This window comes from Mastomys coucha, unplaced genomic scaffold (genome assembly GCF_008632895.1).
Source record: "Mastomys coucha isolate ucsf_1 unplaced genomic scaffold, UCSF_Mcou_1 pScaffold21, whole genome shotgun sequence".
Taxonomy (NCBI): domain Eukaryota; kingdom Metazoa; phylum Chordata; class Mammalia; order Rodentia; family Muridae; genus Mastomys; species Mastomys coucha.
In genome coordinates this window covers 149,601,753-149,613,214 of record NW_022196904.1, presented here as the reverse complement: position 1 = coordinate 149,613,214, position 11,462 = coordinate 149,601,753, and the positions used below count along the sequence as shown (strand labels likewise).

Here is an 11,462-nt window from a genome sequence, read left to right as displayed (position 1 = left end):
TTTAATACCTAGCACCATAAAATAGTAGTTTACTGAATGTAATGAATGTGTAAACTCATAAGCATACCTGAAATACACCCTATATACCTAGGATTCTCGCTAGAAAAACTATTTCAAGTAAAGGATGTATTCTAACCTCCTTGTATAAGCTTAGCCTCTCTCGGCCTTATCATATCACATTGTAGTCCTGCCCAAGGTACCACGGGAGCTACCCAATGACATCATTTATAATACAAAAAAAGAGGAGGGGAGATAAAAAGTTTCTTAGCATTTCTTGAAATGTATCTTAAGCACTGCCAACGTAGTATATATGACTAGTGTTAATATGCTCAAATTCCATTCTCTGAGAAGCCTATACCCATAGTCTCAGATGTGTCTTATTCTTACCTCTTTTTTTTGTTGTTGTAAATTAGTAAACTCTAACTCTATTTCCTTTTGGGTCGTCCTGAAATTTCTTTCTCTGGGATGGCCAAGAATGCAGTTTTACTTAAGCTGAGGTCTCTAAAACTTAAAGGGAACACCACAAGCTTCAGGAGTTGACAGCCGTATCTCGGCCTCTACCAGGGAAGAGAGAAGCTCAGCTGAGGAACTGCCTCTATCATATTGGCCCATGGATATGCCGGTGGGCATTTTCTTGGTTAATGATTGATGTGGGAGGGTATAGCTCACTGTGGATGGTGATACCCCTATACCATTGGTATATGTAAGAAATCAAGGCGAGCAAATGACGAGACCAATCCGGTAAGCAGCAGTGCTCTGTAGCCTCTGCTTTAGTTCCCGACTCCAGGTTCCTACCTGCCTTCAGTTTCTTCCCCCAACTTTCCTCAGCGATGAGCTTTTACCTGGAAATGTATGATAAAATAAACTCTGCTTTCTCCAAGTTGCTTTTGATCAGTGTTTATTATAAGCAATAGAGAAGCAAACTAGGACAGCAACAAATTCTAGAATTTTATATACTCACACATTGACTTGGCAATGGTAACATATAGTTAGGGCTGAACTTGACCATCTTACTACCTGAATCATTCACTAGTTCTCTCTGAAATTAAGCCTGGCTTCTGGGGACTCATTAACATCTTCATTTAGTCATGCACTCAAGTCAATTTCTATTGAATAGCTGCTATAAGCAAGGAATTGTGCTGATTCATGGAGGAGAAGGGGAAGAAAAAGTAAGAATGTACAGAGTCTGTGCCTTGGGCATTTATGGTCAGGAAAGGAAGAAGTGGATTCTCGATGTGCAATTGATGTGACTCATACGGTGTGCAGGTGTTGAAGCAGCTGGGAGGGTGGCAATTCGGAAACAGGCACGATCTTACCCAGTGGAGTCAGCTTCAGGAAGGAGAGCAAGTCTTAAGATGGCAAGGTGATAACAATGGAGGACTTTCTTGGCAGTGGGAACACTGTGAAAAAGTTGCAGTTGGGAAAATGGTGGGCGATGTTCCCATTATGCAGTCTGTTTGCTGTAACCTGGGAGGAAGGTGGGAGAGACAGGCAACCTGGCAGGCACAGGTGCTGGCTTCCTACAGCAGCGGTGTCAGGGACAAACATCTTTTGAATATATACCGCCCAGGTTATGCCAACTGTCTGTTCCATGGCGTTCAGAGGAGCAGTGCCAGGCACAGGGGTATATAAGGACAACACCCAGGTCTTCATAGGCCCTCTTAATGTCCCCACATCTCCCTCCCTTCCAGGATGACTGGGCTTCTTAATTCCCTATATAAAGGAAAATTACTCCAATTCCTTGCTCTCCCAGTTACCTTCCAAATATCAAAACAGTCCAGGAAGGTCCTTTTGAAATATAGAAGTTTTGGCAGGGTACATTAGCATTCCTTGTAGAGCAGTAGGGGGTTGTTGTTTAATCTGCAGGTAATGAGCCTCCCTGTGTTGAAGAGGACAGGAGAGCTTGTCCCTTTGCCCCTAGAGAGGCAAGCGCTAGAAAACAACCATCATTGAAAATTCAGTAATGTACCTGCAAAAGAGTCACATACATGAGACACTTGGAAGTTAACCTAGACATAGGAGAAACACCACACCCCTAGAGCAGCCAACAGTCTTAAAAGTTCAATAAAACTGTGTGAGTTTTCAGTGCTGTGCAAAAGACTCTTGCTTAAAACAGTGCTGGAGCTTAAATGGAACAGAGGCAACATTTTTTAAAAATGATATTAAAATGTTAATTTCCCATCCATATTTCCACTTAGAACAGATTCTGAACTCACTGAGTTGAAAATAATGGTTTCAACTTTGCAGCAACAGGACAGTGTCTGACTGAACTGTGAGCATTTCCAATCTGAAGTGTTCTGATTTTGATTTACATTTAAATAAGGATCTTTGCAGGTAGAAGGACCTCCTGCCATAGCTGGGACCAGTTAGGAATTCAAGCTGGGGAGGTATCCACAAGAGGAGATTGGATGGTCTGTCAGAGTTGACGGTTTCTTGTCCTATTTTCTCATCTCAACTTGTATAAATGCTGGTGTAAATGAAATGCTTGGAAACTTCAGGAGGAGGGGGAGCGCAGCAACTCGAGGTGGCATGCAGATCTCCATGTCTAGTCACACAATTGAGGCTGATGAGGAAGCTGTGGGAAACTTTGATGCCAGTTTCTTGCTAGATGGGAGATGTACAGTCACCTAGGAAATGGGAACAGCTGAACACTTTTGAGTTCTTACTTACCAGTTCTTTGTTTACTTTTCTAAATACTCGAGACTGAACATGTGATTTGCACGTGACAGACCCTTCATCTGATAACAGATTTGCAGGAATGGTTAAACTGGGCTCTTCTAACCAGGTCAATTCTGTTTTCTTGAATAATTTTCTGTCCCCAGAATATTACTATGGATTAGATAAAAAATCTGCCTATGTTGTGTTTGGTAGATTATCAAACTGGCTTGGATTGATTGTCACTTAGGTTGACATCGTTCAACCGACTGTGTTATCTAGGAAGAGGAGGAAAGAAGGTGGATCTGGCCCTGCCATCCACCTTCCTCTAAGTTGATTCCAGATGCCCTGCAATGAGTTCTAGGCCAATGTTTTGATATTATGTGATGCGTTTTAAACAGAAGACAAATAGTTTTGTGTTGCATGCAGGCAGTCCCACTGGTTAAAGACCTTCATGCTGCTTCAGCAGAAGTAATGGAGCAACATTGCCTAGGAGATTTACTGTGAACTGCGTGTAGAGGCCAGGTGCTACATGGGAGTGCAGTTGTTGATTTTTGAGTTGAATTTTAATGATCAGTTTCTAGAGTGAAAACTGTGGTACAGTTTTCTACATTATCTCTCTTTCATCCTGGCTACATAGACCCATCTTTAATTTCTGAGATTGAGTTGTCCATGCTCACAGTTGTCAATAGGTGGCTCTTGCTTGCCCCCCACCCTGCCCCCACCCCCGGGAAAACGTCTTTCCTTAAGCTGGCAGATAAAGTTCCCAGGGAATATCCATGCTTACTTTGCATTACTAACTTCACATCATCCCTTTGGCTGACAGCATAGGAAACATACCAGGGGAAGAAGGGAAGAAATAGTGAGTAGATAGGAAACATTTCCTTTTGTAGTATTGCCCAAGGAAATCCCTTGAAGCTCCATTAGACAACCTGGGACCAGAATCCCATTGGCATGGCAGTGAGAAGCAAATCTTGGGCCACACAGCCATTCTCTGAGCATAGGTCACTGTTCGTGTCATGATTCAAGCATGTGTTTGTTGAATAAAAGCCAGTGAGAATTTACTATACTTTACTTGGTAAATAGTTCCAACAACTTGGAGCCCATACACTAGCATTCTGACAGTTTGGTAACCAACTCTGGAGATTTCTTCAGCATTCACAATATGTATAGTCCCTCAACCCCTCTAAGGACTTGTCACCTCTAGGGAACTGATATCAAAGTCAGGAATCTATCAATTTCTGCCCTTTCCTAGTCTCTGAAAATTCCCCTTTTCTTTCTATCTTTTCTTTCAATCATTTTCCTCCATGTCACCCACTACATCCCCTCTGGATTATTGTTTTATTGAGGAAGGATAGTTCTCTCTTTTTTTTTTAGTAGATTATTAAAAGCCTTGAGTTGGATAAAAAGCATATATTTTCTATATTTTTATAGTTGAATGTGAACTGTCTGCACAGGTTCAAGTGCTCAATGCTCAGTCTCCAGCTGGTGGTACTGTTTTGGGGAGGTTGTGGGAACTTTAGGAGGTAGGACCTAGTTGGAGGAAGTAGCTCCTAATGGGAGGGTTTTGGAAGCTACAACTAGTGCCTGGTCCCTTGCACCCTAGCTGCTTCCTATCTGACAGGCGGTAGACAGGTGCCTCCTGTAGGTGTTCCCATAACCATGGCGTTCTGCCTTACTGTGAACCCAGCATCTGTGGAGCCAAGGACCATGAACTGGAATCTTTAAAACCATGGGACAAATTCAAATCGTCATCCTTGTTTTGGTCAGGCACTGGGTCCAAGGATGAAAAAAATAATGAGTAACAAATATGGAAAGGCTGGTGCCCTATCTTAAAGGGGAAGGGGCAAGCCAAACAGCATGAAGACAAAATATCTCTAAATTCCGTCATATCACCAAAACATTATTACAGCCCAATCAACAATAACATTTTTCATCTTTTATAAACTATCGAGTCAAATAAAAATGTATGATTAAAGGAATGCATTTTAGCAAGCCAATTATTTAAAAACCAAGAGGTTGTCAGTGTATAACGCACAGCAGAGTGATGGTGGTTGGACTTCTGTAGGGAAGGTAAGCATGGAGGAAGGAGAGCTTAGTTGTGATTTTGTCTGCAACAAATGCCAGACATTTGATAAGATTGTGTCTGGTATTATGGAGATGGTGAGCAGAAGTAATTAATTGGGCCAGATGTTTCTGTTGGTGATCTTGCATCTGAGGAGGCCAAGCCTCCATGAAGGGGCAGAAGGAACACAAGGTTCACCACCAGTCCCAGCCTATTCAACTCCTCAGCCTCTTGTTTCCTCTCTCAGAAGAACTCCAAAACACCTCTGCCTAACTGTCCAACTGCCCAACTGCCCAACTGCCCAACTGCCCAACTGCCCAACATGTTTTTCAAGTGCATTGCATGAGACATTTAGAGGCTAGGAGGGAGGAAGGAGATGGAAGAGATGAGAATGGAGGTGAAAGGGCTCTGCAGCTAGTGTGTGTGACAAAATAAATATGCCCACAACAAAATTTTAACTATTAAAGCTGAGCCCTCTTTCAACCCACAAATTTCTAGGGCTCAACTCAAACCTGGATGCCTTCATATGGAGTAGCCTGCTGTCAGGAGTCTCTTCCCTTATAGGAGACTACACAGGCCCTGAAGTGTTTTCCAGGTGAGTCCCAGGTGAAGAGAAAGTATTATAAACTAGACGAGTGGGCTCCAGGTGAACATAGAATTCAGGTGGGTATATACCCTTGCCCCTGCGAATTCCTGAGTGGGACTCTGTCATAGAAAAATGTGGTTTCTATGGAAGAGGACACCTAGTGTCCTAGATTTAAGGATGGAACAACATAAAGACCCAAAGTTTTATCTTAGAAGCCATCATCCATATTCCAATGTATAGAGAAGCCATAGAAAAAGCTTACACCATGCCCAAGTATGAGGTAGACAGTGAGCAAGGTCCAAATACCATCACGCCAAAGATGCTCTTCTAAGGTTCAGAAAAAAAGAGTCCTGGTTTCTTTTTATAAACTTTCTTTTCAATTGGCTTAGGTGTTAGCAAAACAAATTTCACTTGTATCTATCAAAAATCTCAAGAATTCTTCCAAGATACAAACAAGTTCCTATGAACCGATTCACTTCATACTCTGTGCAATCCATGTTCTGTACTGTTCCCCCACAACACTTATTTTCTTTAATGAAAGCACTGTCTTAAGCATACAGCATCTGTGTATGATATATGTGTGTATGTGTTCATGGACTCATGCACATGTGTGTATGATATAAAGGGGAACAGAAAGCAAAGGTGAGATTTTTAAAAAATGCTTTGGAGAAAGGAAAATTACCTTTGTCCTGGCTTGAATGAGAATGGACCCCATAGCCTTGTACGTTTAAATGCGTGGCCCCTACTTGGTGAAACTGGTTTTTGGGGGCTGGGAAAGAGGATTAGATGTGGCTTTATTGAAGAAAGTCTTGTTGATATCACTGGGGGTGGACTTTGAGGTTTCAAATGCTCAAGCCAGACCCAGTCCCACTGTTTGCCTGAAACTTATTCGTCAGATAGCAGCTCTCCACTACTGCTCCTGTGCCATAGGTGCCTGCCTGTCACCAATACTCACAACCATGATGTTCATGTACTAAGCCCCAATTAAATGCTTCATTTTATAAGTTGCCTTGGTCATGATGTTATGTCACTGCAATAGAACATTAATTAAGGCAGCCTCCTCCAGTCATTTGTCTAGTAGAACTATAGGGCTGAATATTAAAGAAGAAGAATTGTAATATGGAAACCTAACTTCCTAATAAGCCACTCAGCTTCTCTCTGTTTAAGTTTTATCTTTTGCGAGATGGGGTTAGCATATCAAATAAGATGATACGTAAGTATGTCTCATTACATGAGAAGCTAAGGAAGCTGGGAGTGTGAATAATGCCTTTATGGTTTTCTACCAATGTCCTATCTCTACTATCCAAGCAGTGAGTATATAGAATACCAATGGGCTATATGGAAGTAGAGTCCTGGATTGCAGAGCATTGCTGACTTTGTAGGACAGATGCTCCCTCTGATACCAGAACAACCTGCTACTTCTATCCTCACAGAACCATATCTGGAAGAGCTCTCAAAGTAGAGAAAACTCATCCAAGGACTTTGAACCATTTGAATTTTATGATCCTCTCAATAATTTGGTTCCTTATCGAGGTGTATATTTATCTCTGCTTGTGCTCCACACAACTTAGGGTTTGCTAGTACAATGCTCCTGGTCTTTCACAAGCTGCCTTCTAGACAGCTTTCAAATTGTTATATGGAGCTCCACTTAAACATAGAGGAGTTATGTTTTCACCAAGGATTCTGCAAGGACCATGGTAGTGCTCAGAAGTGAAATTGTTTCATGCAGTCTTAAGAAAATGAATATCCTATTTTTTCTTGCATCTCAGTCTGAGGTTACTATTTTAGAAGCTTGAAGACTAAACTTTTTTATGTCCTTTCTTTTGTAAACATGAAAATATGGAGAAAAAAATGAGAGTTGAATTACTACATGCTAGCCATTCACTATTGAGCATTTAAAACCGTATGCTTCTTATCACTGAGCTAAAGTTAATGACACATATCTTATAAGGCTGTGAAGCTTCAGATAAGTGACAAGGATGACCACAAGTGGGGCTCTGTGGAGTACTTTGCATATTTTAACACATATACTAGTTTTCAATTTGGGCTTCCCTCTGGTCCCCATTTGCACAAAATGTATGGAGCTTCAAGTAGTGACACTACATATTGGAGAAAGGGTCTGTACAAATTCCAGACATGCATAGGTTATGTTAGTGAAAGTAGTATGTGTATGGAGTCTCTAGCTCTTAGCTCACTATAGGGCTATATGTCAGCTTGGATAGAACTCGATTCTTCTGTTTTTACACACTAAGAAAGGATGACGAATCAAATGAAAGACGATTCAACTTGCCCATTCTGAACTGAAATCTTTAATATCATACTTATTTTTTTCCTTGTGGGTTTCCTTCAGACTTTATACAGTAAATCATTGGAGGTACACCTCTGAAGAAGGCAGGCAAATGTCAGTCTAATCTAGTCTGTTGTCCTCCATCATGGCTTGGGGAAGCTGCCTGATATTTGTTGGGAAAGAAATAGTGGATGCCAAGCAAGAAATGGGGACAATGGCTCTGAGTCCACTTTGGGCAGAAACTTGAGCCTAGGTGATGTTGTTGGACAGTGGGTGTGGTCTTAGTGGGACAACTGGCCGGGGAAAACTGTTGTGAATCCAGTGTACCCTTGAGGAGGCAGGATGTTTGTCCCCTGAAGATCCAGTACAGCTCTGTAGGCATTTGATTGGTGGGTGACTGTGAGAAGAGTAGCAGCTGTGTAACCATCAGACCATCTTTTGATGTCATGTCAGAACCATTCTCTTTTTTTCTTATGAAATTCTAAACTTGAAGCCATATGACCACTTTAAAACAGCCATTAAGGAGATAACACCAGAAAATCCAGTAATTTGGTTCTGGGGCTCCAGATGGTTAGGTAGGGACTTTTGCTTATCCATTGGATCTCAGGGTTGTACTAACTCTTACTCCATTTTGTTTTAATTTTCCTGTGTTCTTTTATATTTTTATTGGAAAAAAAAGCAGTAGACTATGTGATGGGCTGTGTGGCAGAGCAGACCGGGGGAGCAGGATGTGCTCTGGTTCTTAGTTATTACTTGCATTCCCTGAGCTGGCCATGGATTATGACCCAAGCTCTCAGTTTTTGCTGAGTATTACTCTTTCAGACCACATGAGCTCTCTGGCACATCTCTGGGCAGTGTATTAAAAGGAAAGTTTTTTTTTTCCCCTTCATACTGAAATGAAATAGTATTGTTCACATACTCTTTTCTATTAGGTTGCAAGTCAAACTATCTTATTCAGTGTATTTGTGGTGTTATCATTAAATATACCGAGTCTCCCAGGGAAACAGTATCTGAAACACAAATAAACTGGGGTTGTTTTGTGCATCAATTATTAGCCTGCAAATAATGTTGGCTAGCATAAGAGAAAGGACACCTCCCTACAAATAAAATATCCATTGCAAGTGTGGTGAAGCAGGGATGGTTTTGTCGCTTTGGGGCATAATGAATGGTTCTATTTTGCAATTGTTTCTAAAATGTAAGCATTTTCAAATCAGTGTTGCAGTGTTTGGTCTCGGGAGAACAGTGAGAATTTCTAAAGATAGTTTTACTTCCCAAGTACAAACTGTTTAAAGAACATTGTGTCTTGCATGCTGGGCTAGACAGGTTGTGCCCTGTAAGGAGAGCATGGAGTTGATGGGACTTGGTGTCAATGATGCTATCCTAATTTGTTATGTGACAATGGTCAAGTCACTAAGTGTTTTGGTTTCTTTCTGGTATGTGTTTCTTTGTTTTAATCTGTTTAATATGAAGTCTGTGTAGCTCAAAGTCCTTTCCAGAATTTGACACAAATATGTTCCCTGGTAGGGATGTTCATTGGGGAAATTTACAATTGTCATTTGTGCCTCTGAGTTGAGGAGTTGGGGATGCTGTTTGTTCATCCTTACTTTTCTGAATGCTTTGGGTAAGTTTTAAGAAATAGTAGAATTTCAGACCTACCTACTTCACCTTAAAGTATATACTGCTGGAGTGAGAGAGAATGTTATCCTACTTGGTGTTGGCTGCTGAGACTGGCTGACAAGATCCTATGGGAATTATCCATGCAATGTATTGTCTTCAGCTGGGGCATGAAGGCACACAGCTATCCCTTATAGGTTTGGAAAATGGTGAACCTTCTCTGCTTGGGCTCTTAGTGAGATCATGAGACAATCATCCTTGGAAAATTGAGATTTCAAAATTTCAATGTAAGGAAACCAGAAAAAGGAAGATTTCCATATTTACCAATTCCCTTGGTGCTTTGAGCACAACTCCTTGCTTGTAAATAAAAGATTATATTAAATTCTTGGAATATATCTTTGTAGTAGCTCTAAGATCTCATCCTATGGTAGGTAAACCGAGGTTAATCTTTCCCAATTTTTTGATGAACCTTTTTCCTCCAGTGAATACAGTATTTTTTACCCTGATCTCTGTGCTCTGAGATTAATACTCTTGAATCTCTCCCTACCCATGCACCTCTCTCCTGCAGCTGCTATACTATTCCTGGTTTAGGTGGATGACTAAGTAATCCACTATACTTATATCCATTAGTGCTCTGAGAGATGGTCATGGGCATATTTTATTCTGTCATCATAAAGTCTGCATTTTATAGAGATCTTGGGTTTCATAAAAATCCAGATGTTGTGACAGTGGCTGTCCTCAACAAACCGTGATAATTATTTCTCTCAGAGTCCAGAGAGAGTTTGTTTTCATTGATGCCTGAGAAAAGATCCCATAGTTGGGAATGGCATATTATTTTTTCTTTCTCTCTCTCTCTCTTTCTTTTTTTCTCTTTCACCTCTTCCTTCCTTCCTTCCTTTCTTCCTTTCTTTCTTTCTTTCTTTTTTCTTTCTTTCCTTCTTCCTTCCTTCCTTCCTTTCTTTCTCTCTCTCTCTCTCTCTTTCTTCCTTCCTTCTTTCCTTCCTTCCTGTCTTTCTTTCTTTCTTTCTTTCTTTCTTTCTTTCTTTCTTTCTTTCTTTCTTTCTTTCTCCCTTCCTTCCTTTCTTCCTTCCTTCCTTCCTTCCTTCCTTCCTTCCTTCCTTCCTTCCTTCTTTCCTTCCTTCCTTCCTTCCTCCCTTCCCCACCCCTTCTTTTTTTTGCCAGTGGATATATGTGCAGAAAAAGGTTTCCTCTGGTTTCTGAAGGGGAAATATATGTAATTCACTTTTGAGCACATAACAGGATTCAATAATATTTCCTAATTAATTTTATTCTTTAGCTAGAAAACACTTTATCCAATTGCATCTGAATGGAAAACTATAGAGTTAGGTCTTTATGAGGCATATGTTTGAAATAAACTAGTCTTCTAATCTCTTATTTTTTTTCAGTAATATGGTATAGATATAAGTATTGGTTTTTCAATTTCATATTTTTTTAGCTAAAGGATTTGAATGTAGACTTTTGACTTATACATCTTCTCCACCAAGAAAGATGAAGATTAAGAAGAAAATTGCTAGTGGCCTTGTGTAAATGACTGGTTTTTACAGAAGACAGGAGAATATCTTCATCACTGACTCCCCACTACTTGCCACTCTTTCTTCCACACTGTCACCCAATATTTTACATTCAAGAAAGCATTTCTCCACAGTAAAGGTGCAAGTCTGTAAGCATAGAAGGGATCTTTTTTTCCTGGGACCTCTGTGATGGGTAGTTATTATGTCAACTTGACATAAACTAGAGTTATAGGAGAGAAGGAATCTTCAGAACCTTTATCTTTCCATGGAGAAATTATCTCCATAAGGTTGGACTGTATGTAGGCCTGTAGAACATTTTCTTAATTAGTCATGGTTGTAAGAGGGACCAGCCCATTGTGGGTGTTTCTATCCTTGGATTCATGGTCTTTTGTTATATAAGAAAGCAGGCTGGACAATCCATGAGAAGTAAGCCAGTAAGCAGTATTCTTCCATAGCTTCTGCATCAGCTCCTGCCTCCTGGTTCTGGCCCTATTTGAGTTCCTATAGATGACGAACAGTGATGTAGAAGCATATGTAAAATAAATCCTTTCCTCCTCAACTTTTGGTCATGGTGCTTCATCACAGTAATAGAAATCTTAACTAAGGAAGCTTCCTTATTGATTTCCCATGATTCACTTTCATGTTCTTTTCACCCATTACAATTTCCTAGAAAGCCTACCGAAGCACTGGCTATTAGATTATACCTAATTTTTTAAGAAGTCT

General features: G+C 40.5%; 1 long non-coding RNA gene across 2 annotated transcripts; it reads right to left on the bottom strand.

Annotated features, from left to right (window-relative positions):
• Positions 1–881: 881 nt before the first annotated feature.
• LOC116103638 lies at positions 882–5,373 on the bottom strand. 2 transcript variants are annotated; one of them, XR_004123525.1, is made up of 2 exons: positions 5,233–5,373; positions 882–2,627 (listed from the first exon to the last, which is right to left on the bottom strand). It is a non-coding gene; the product is annotated as an uncharacterized LOC116103638 (long non-coding RNA). The 2 variants fall into 2 exon arrangements; XR_004123524.1 differs by lacking the exon at positions 5,233–5,373 and adding an exon at positions 3,496–4,367.
• Positions 5,374–11,462: the final 6,089 nt, after the last annotated feature.